Consider the following 8696-nt stretch of genomic DNA (forward strand, 5'->3'; position numbering starts at 1 on the left):
CTTTCTCTCCAGTATATTAAAAGTCCCATGTTCCTTTCTACACCTAGAAACACATATCAAAAATTCCAGCTTAGGAATCTTGCCTGTGTTCAGCTTGAGAATTCAAATGCGAACAGCAGGAATGAACCAGCAGGGTGTCTATTTATGGGAAGGAGTGAAGAACCTCACAGGGAAACCAATCAGTAACTGCCTAACCAACCGCAAGTCATCCTGTGAGAGCCAGGAGTCAGCCAGGGAAAGGAGGAATGCTTAGGGGCATGGGTTCAGCTGATTCTCTGGTTCTAGCTTGGAACTTGTGCCAACTTGGGGAAAAGGAATACTGAGAATCAAAGGCCAACTTCACAAAAAATCTTTGGTTAACAGAAAATCAAGGTGACATTGTCTAGACATTTGGGTGATATTGTGCACCACATGAAATGAAGTGTGGGAGAGATTTTAGCATGTCATATTAGGCTGGACAAGACAGCATAGCTCTACGGCCAGGCAGGAGTGAGGATGGAGACATGGTGGAGAAAACACCATCAGAGGGGCAGGTGATATTGCACTTGGTGGTAGCTCAGAGGAGAGAGTTATGCATCGGGCACATGTGAGTGGCCTCTGGGTAGGACTAGAGTTCTTATACTTCCACTAAGGGAGATGCTGTTTGTTACTGTTATTCCTCCAGCATCAGGAAATGTGATTATAAGCAATAATGGTAACAATTCTTTCTATCTTTGGAGTCTGTTGTATGGTCAGCACCTGTGTTAACCCTGGGGTAACTCATTTAATCTTCATAAACTGTGCAATTGGTACAATCTTTATTCTCGTTTTACAGATGAGAAAATTAAGACTTAGAGAAACACTCTTATCTGAAATTACACCTCTAGGAAATGGCAGAGCTGTGAAACAAAGCTACTTTTATCTAACTTCTAAGCCTGGCATCTGAAATGATACAATATTCCGCATTTTAGTATCATTTCCTTGTATCACTGTCCAAACTTCATTAGCACAGTATTTACATTTGAGTTTACTATGTTTAATGCCTTAACCAATACTTTAAAAAAAAATGCTGAATCTAAGTATATTAGCCCATCAAAGAAGAAACTAATGCAGGGAAGTGAAGCGAGTTGATTTCTGCAGAAACTGTTATCAACAGTGACTACAGGGTCATCCCTCCCCTGTCACTGAGATAAGGGTAAGTGACCATTAGTCCTCACATCAGATTAGTCCTTTCAGCTGCAGAACTGGCGCTCCACAATGCACGGTGTCTCTGCAGCAGCCTCCTCCACTCCATTTCAGGTCAATAATAATGGGGAAAATGATGAACACTCTCCCACACCGCGTGTGTCCACCAGCATCTTCTATGTCGCTCAACACTCCCTGCGACAGAGAACCGCTCACTCTGCTCCAGTGAAATCTGAGTCATCAGTCATTCTGGGGCACCCCGCTTTATAAAACCCTTTTATGGGACCGTCAAACACCTCACCTCCCGCCTTGGAGAAGTTGGCCTCAGGAATGAGAGCAAACTGCACTGAGCTGAACAAGTTGAGCAAATTATTTCTCCTAGCGAGAGCCCTTCCGACTTCCTTATTGGACGAAAGGCATTTAGCAAAAGAAAACAATGTTTTCATTGGATGCTACTCTTTACAGGGCGCAGATCTTTTAAGAGCCACATTGTAAGCCAGGAGCAGTACCAGTGTAGAGAGCAAAGCGCTCTAGACACGCCGATGCTTGACGTGCCCAAGAACACAGCCATTTACAGCCCGGAGGTACTTTACTGCTAATGATCTTTGAAGTTAACAAGGTTTGCAAAAGCTTCTCGGCATTATTATTACTATTTATATTAATAACATTAGTGATCCTCCTTATTCTTTCAAGACTTAGCACTACTAATTGGCATCAGTATAAACAGAGGTATTAATGCTATCATGCAAAGCAAGCAGAAGCCAACTCTGGCGGCTTTGTGGGTTTAATATGGAAATGTTTGCTATCTAATGAGGACACAAAATGTTAATCTGCAGAACAAATTGTATTTATAGAGAAACTAATTATCATATGCAAATGTGACACACATCACTTGCGAAATTCTTGTTGCCCTGGGCTGGCTCTCTGACCTTCCTGAAATGCAGCACTTTGGAGAGGTAGCTAATGGTTGCATGCACTGAGGCTGATGACTTTCATTTTCGTACAGAAATGAGCTAAATGGGACCCACTCTGGCTCTGAATAAACACAGCAGAGCCATCACTTCTATGGCAATATCCCCCTTGCTCTATTGATTTCTTATCCTTTCCTTTAAAACTCAGAATTCTGCTGCAGTTTTTGCTACATCTGAAAAGCCAGATATTAGATGAACAGAGTATAGAATGTTTTAATTTTTAACTCCCATTAATAAAAGAATGAAGACACTCATATGAATGCAGTCCTATTGGTTGAAGGCTAATTTGATGTTATTTTCATAATTATTGTTGTTGTTTTTCTTTATTGAATAAGAAACTACTGTAAGTCTATGGCACAGATTGTTAAATCTAGTGAAGACGGTGTTAACTCCATTTCTTGGTACACTTTCCTCTTCTCTTTCAAATATATACATTCTCTAGTTTGAACCCTCATTGACATGCAAAATGCTGGATCCTAAATGGCCTTAGAAATAATCCAGTGCGTCCAAATATTTAATTTACCAATGAAGAAAGAATGGCTCAAAGAAGTCAAGTGACATGCTTATTAAAGTGGTCAAATTTATTTGTAATGAAATAATAATAACAATAGCTAATAATTAAAATATTTCTTAACTATGTGCAGGCATTGTTCTACTTCCATTAAGTAGGTCACTTCATATGACATGTAACCCTACAGGATAGTTCCTATTTTGGGGTCCATTTTATAGGCACAGAGAGGTTAGTTGCCAAAGGTAACAGAGTAGCAAGCAGCAGGGCCCCAACTCCACCCAGCTAGTCTGGCTGTGCTCCAACCCTCCTGTGTTCCTACCTTAAAGGCACACTGAGAAGTCAACAAGGTTTGGCAGGACTTGCTAAAATAATACTGAGTGTTGCTGAGGGTTTGGGAGAATAGGCACTCTCCTCTGCTGCTGATGAAAATGGAAACAAATACATCTTTCTGCAGAGGTTTCACCAGGATGTATCTAAAATCATTTAAAAAGTACACAGTCTTTAATATAGCATTTATATTGTGTTCTTTTATTCCAATGAAGTCTGTATGTATGTATAAATAATTAACTGTAAATATATCTGTCAAGTTACTTATAATAGTGAAGAAAATGAAATAAAATAATTTTATAAAATGGAAGGAACAAAGCAGAGATTACATAAATTATTTTGCATTCATTGAGTGGAATACTATGCAACTATTATAGCTGTATTTTATATATTAGACTATTAATGTGCACTGTATATTAGGAATCAAAAACAGGTTATATGATATCACATACTTGTTTTAAAAAATCCTGCATACATGAGTACCAAAAAAGGGAGGAGGAGGTGGCCTGGAAATATATTCACCAAACCATTAAGTGTGATATATATGAAATGTGATAAAATCATAGGTGACTCATGTTTTATTTTTAAATTTTTATTTTTGAGTATATTTTTATTCAATAAGCACCATATAAGAAGAAAAATAATTTACAATGTAAGTAAGTGCTCTTTAAAAGTTCTTTCATCATACAACTTGGGATTAATGGTTTGTACATTGTTCTGTACAAGCAGGCAATCTCATGTTGTGACATCCACATTGAACTCAAAGTCTCCTGAACTGTCTTCTGCCCTTGACTCCATTACAAACTCCAGAAAGTTAGAATGGGAAGAGATCATAGAAATCGCATGATCCAACACCTTTGTTTTACAGATGAGAATGAGGAAGCCACAGGGAATAGGCGAGTTGCCCAAGATTGACGGCCAGTGTGGGGCAACCCAGGACTGAAAGGCAGGTCCTTCACCTACAGGTTGGTAGCAGTTCTCTTTCATGACACTGTCCTTCTGGGTTTGCATGTCTTTAGTTGTGAAGTTGGATGCCTGTATCAGCAATTTCTCAAGTCAGAGTGTGATGGCCATAAACATAGGATTTGGGGTCAAATAGCCCAAGTTCAATGCCAGATTTTCTGTTTCTGAGAGACCTTCAACAAGAGAATGGCCTTTTTTGAGCCACATTTTTCTAAACTGCTAAATAGTGCCTATAATAATATACATCCCTTTAGCTAGAGTGAGGATTTAAAAATACACTTATGTACTTAAAATGTTTAGCACAATACCTGGCTTCTTTATGTCTCAAACACAAGCTATCATCATTCTATTGTGTATCTTAAGGCATTGAACCCAGTGGTGTCCTCCGGCAAGAAAGGAACTGGGATAATGATTGGCTGCCATGACCATGGTCCCCTTTATCCATCTTTGCTGATAGTTGAACCTCATTTATCTTCCCTGATGAAGGAGTAGTTTCTCTCTGTTGCCTGCCCTCTGGGGAAATCACTTTTGCCAGCCATCATAGTAGTAAACCACCCAGATTTAAATGAAAGGAACATAATTTATGAGCCAAGGAAAGTCAGTTACATAAGTAATAATGTTGCGTAGCAAACAGTCGCTGACGTTGGTTACTCTGGAGGATGTTGTTAACGTTGGGTCACTACTTGCAGGACCTATGCAAGTGAATGCATAGATGAGGATCCCCCAACACACACACACTCACACGACCTTCACCCACACTTCATTCTTGGCTTGTGCGGAATCACAGAAGCAGCTGATAGAGTTAGGATTATAGTGGGGGTGGGGAAGGAAACAACAAAACACAACCAATGTGACACCAGATTGGTAGGTGACAGCCCTGCCCATAGTCCTTACCCTGCTGCCACCTTCTGTGGTGTAGGCCCACAGGCAAGTCTTGCAACTTATCTGAAATGCAGGAATGGGGCCAGACGGTGGGAAAAGTATTCTTTATACTTTATGAAGATAAGGTTCAGGGTAGGGCCCCCAACCTAGTGTACTCAGGGAACACACACTCAAATTAGAGGGTAAAGTTACAGTTTCTATGGAAATGGTGACGCAGACTTGTACAAAAAACTCCCTCACACAACTTCCCACCTCACCTGGCCTGAGATCCAAATCTGAGATCCACCACTGAGACGTCAGGAGAGTTTATCAGGGATCATGGACTCCACAATCCCGTTAGCAACCTGCCTAAGGATTTGGCCTCATTCAGCCATTGCTTCCTTCCCAATATTTAAATGCAATTAGGTTACATTTGGGTGAATATTGAGAAGCTATTTTAAAATGGTGATTAAGAGAACTCATTACATTGGGCTAAGCCAAGTTGTAAGTATTCCAGTTGGTCATTTGTGCCTCTTATTGGTGCTCAGAGAAGCCACGGGCTCACATCGCATCCCTGACATGAGAAAAAGGCAAACATTGTTGTCCCAGAACATGCGGGCCCTTATTACCTGGTGACTTCCAGAGGATTCACGCTGTCAGAGCAGTTCCGGGTGTGATTCTAATGTGCCACAAAAAATGCTGTTTTCCATTGTCATTTCAAGTGTATGATAAATCAACGGCTGAGCACTTTCTTTTCCTGTCTTGTGGGTGGCAGAGAGGAGAATTCATCAATGGCACTCGCTCCCTTAGCCGTCAGACAATGTCCACAAATGCACCACCACTAAAAACAACAGGCTTTTGACAGATTCATGGTGACTTGCAACCTTCTACTTGGCTGCAGAAAGGGAAAGGCCAGCTTTCACCTATCATGGAGCAGAGCAACAGGGAAAATGAGGAGCCACCTGAGAAGTGCTCCTGAAAATGCCGAAATAAAAGCTAAATGGTGTGAAGACCCTAGCGAGTCCCATACCAATTCCATGGTCCAATATTGCAGAGGTTCTGGAAAAATAGGGGCCAACACAAGCCATCCTCTCCAGGTGAGGGGAGGCAGAGAAGCAGGGTCTGCAGGCTGCTGTTTAATTCACCTTCCAAGTGGCCTAATTAAATAAAACAATTAGTGGTTGGCTTTTGTCCTGCAAGTTATTCTGCCACTGATGAAATTCCAAGGAATGGCAAGGAGCCAAAATTGCTCAAGTGACTTCTTGTTTAACTCAGCCATTTAAGTGCTCATCAAGTGTTAAATTTAAATGTGTGTAAAGATTATTACCGCCCCCCCCCCAAAAAAAAATCAGGGGAAAATTGTGAATATGCATATGCAGGGCCATACATGTAGGTCAAGGGGGAAATAGCTTCAGGGCTTTTAGAGATTTTGCTTTTAGCAAAAGTCATTTTTCTCCCTCTGGTAAGCCCATGAGCTTTTAATAGCCACTTTCCTTGATTGCCTTCTAGATCATAGTCTGCTGCCAAGTGCCCCAGTGTGAACACAGGGGTGCTAGGTCTTGAGGGGAAGGGGGGTTTGAGAGGCCCCTCACACCAGAGTTCTGAAAGCTTTCCCAGATTGAGGCAACCATGTCACTCTCTGAAATTATGTAATAAAATAAAGTCTCCAGCTCAGGTTTCACGAATCATTCTTTTTAGTTTGGAATGTTTTTATATTCTTAGTAAGAAGACGTTTGGAAAAAATGTCCACCTCAGAGTTCCTTATATATTTTTAAAAATATTATGATGACCTTGCAGTTAAAATATTGTGATATTGCCTAGAGAGTGAATTATTAAAATAACTTATTGTCTTGAGAGCGAATGGTACTAACTTGCTCTTTATTTTCTTATTAGTATTAGTAAAGTGCTCAGCCGTCAATTTATTGGGGTAGAAATTATTGACACTTAGACAGGTTTATTTTTTCTTAACAGGTAATGATGTGGCTAGGCTAGATTTTGTAACATGGAGAGAATATGGCATAGTCTTCATTTTAATTCAAAACCAACCAATGAGGAGACAGAGGACATACCCAAGATCAGAGGCACAGGTGAGTAAACACAGGTGCCCAGTACCTCCTCCCTTAGTTCCTCCCGAAGAACATGACTTACCTCATCATCAACCAGGTAGGTGAGAAACCTGGATCTATGGACTTGCTGCCATTTCTCCTAGTCAGCCTGTCCACAAATATCCCAATCACTAAATCAGCTCTCAGGTGCGCACCCTATATCAGTAGAGGCTTTCTTGATGTGCTATTATTACACACTAACTCTATTTAATTTTCACTAAGACATTGAGTCTAAGGGAGATTTTTGTCCAGCAGGCTGAACCCCATCAACCACTGTGGTCAACTGATAATGATCTTTGAAGAGTGCACTGTTCTTCCTTTTGGAAAATTTGCCCATATTATTTTCTCACAATCACCTGAACAGTAGAAATAGTTAACAGTACTGAAAAAGCAGTTCATATTATAGTTTTTGTCTTAAATGTCATATTTGCTGAATACCCAGCACTTGAACAGGTGTTGAGTTTTCTTCCAAAGTATATTGAAGCCACAGATCTTATCTTGAGTAGAGCTTGGAAGAGGACAATAATAAAAACCTTGACAAGAACCCAACATTACAAACAAATGCTCCCAGTTTTATTGAGCACATAGTATGGACCAGGCACTGGGCTAGGCACTTTACATATATTATTTCCAGTTTCCCCAGCAATTCTTCACAGCAAGTTATAAAGGCCAGTTTATATATCAGAGAAATTACGTTCTAAGAAATTTAAACTTCTCAAATACCACACAGAAAATGTCACAGTTAGGATTAGAACTAGGAATATTTAATCCAAAACTAAACTGATATTTATTCACTACACCACATTGCCTCTAAAGAGACTTTTGTGCATGGGGTTAAGAGGGAGTGGGGAAATTCAGTGCACCCCATTGCACACACTTGAGATTATGTTTATATCATCAAATTTCAGACAAATATGATACTTTATTTCTTGCTTATATGAGATAAGGAAGTAACTTGTTTCTTTTTCCATTTGCCCCAATTTCTTTTCAATATTTTCCATATTTGATATGGAATTAAACACAGGTTTTTATTGAAATTTATATATTCTTTATATTTTCTTTCAAGAAATAGTTATACATTTACATGCAAATATATATATATTGAACTTATAATATTTAGATTTTGTGCATTGTTTTGCTTCTTTTAAACTTTTTCTAGGCATTGATAGTATGGTTCAATAATAGTACCAAAGATAGACATGGTATTATACATACAAAACCCCAAAGACTCCATCAAAAAACTACTAGACAGAATTAATGAATTCGGCAATGTAGCAGGATACAAAATTAACACCCAGAAACCTATGGCCTTTTTACACCAATAATGAACTCACAGAAAGATAAATGAAAAAAACAATCCCACTTACCATTGCACCAAAAAAATTAAGATACCTAGGAATAAACTTAACTAAGGATGTAAAAGGCTTGTACTCTGAAAACTATAGGACATTGAAAAAAGAGATAGGAAGATATAAACAAATGGAAGAACATACCATGTTCATGGATTGGTAGAATTAACATCATTAAAATGTCCATACTACCCAAAGCAATCTACATATTCAATGCAATCCCCATTAAAATACCAATGGCATATTTCAAATATCTAGAACAAACTCTCCAAAAACTCATCTGGAATAACAAAAAACCCTGAATAGCCAGAACAATCTGAGAAATAAGAACAAAGTTGGAGGAATCACAATACCAGATATCAAGCTGTATTACAAAGCCACAGTTCTCAAAACTGCCTGGTACTGGCACAAGAACAGACATATAGACCAATGGAACAGAACAGAG

The 8696-nt window shown here is 39.3% G+C and overlaps 1 long non-coding RNA gene across 1 annotated transcript; it reads left to right on the forward strand.

The window, feature by feature from the left end:
- The first annotated feature begins 1635 nt into the window (after positions 1-1635).
- On the forward strand, positions 1636-6878 carry LOC102262675. Its single transcript, XR_313459.2, has 3 exons — positions 1636-1748; positions 3842-3938; positions 6769-6878. It is a non-coding gene; the product is annotated as an uncharacterized LOC102262675 (long non-coding RNA).
- Positions 6879-8696: the final 1818 nt, after the last annotated feature.

The sequence above is a fragment of the Myotis brandtii genome, unplaced genomic scaffold (genome assembly GCF_000412655.1).
Source record: "Myotis brandtii unplaced genomic scaffold, ASM41265v1 scaffold185, whole genome shotgun sequence".
NCBI lineage: Eukaryota > Metazoa > Chordata > Mammalia > Chiroptera > Vespertilionidae > Myotis > Myotis brandtii.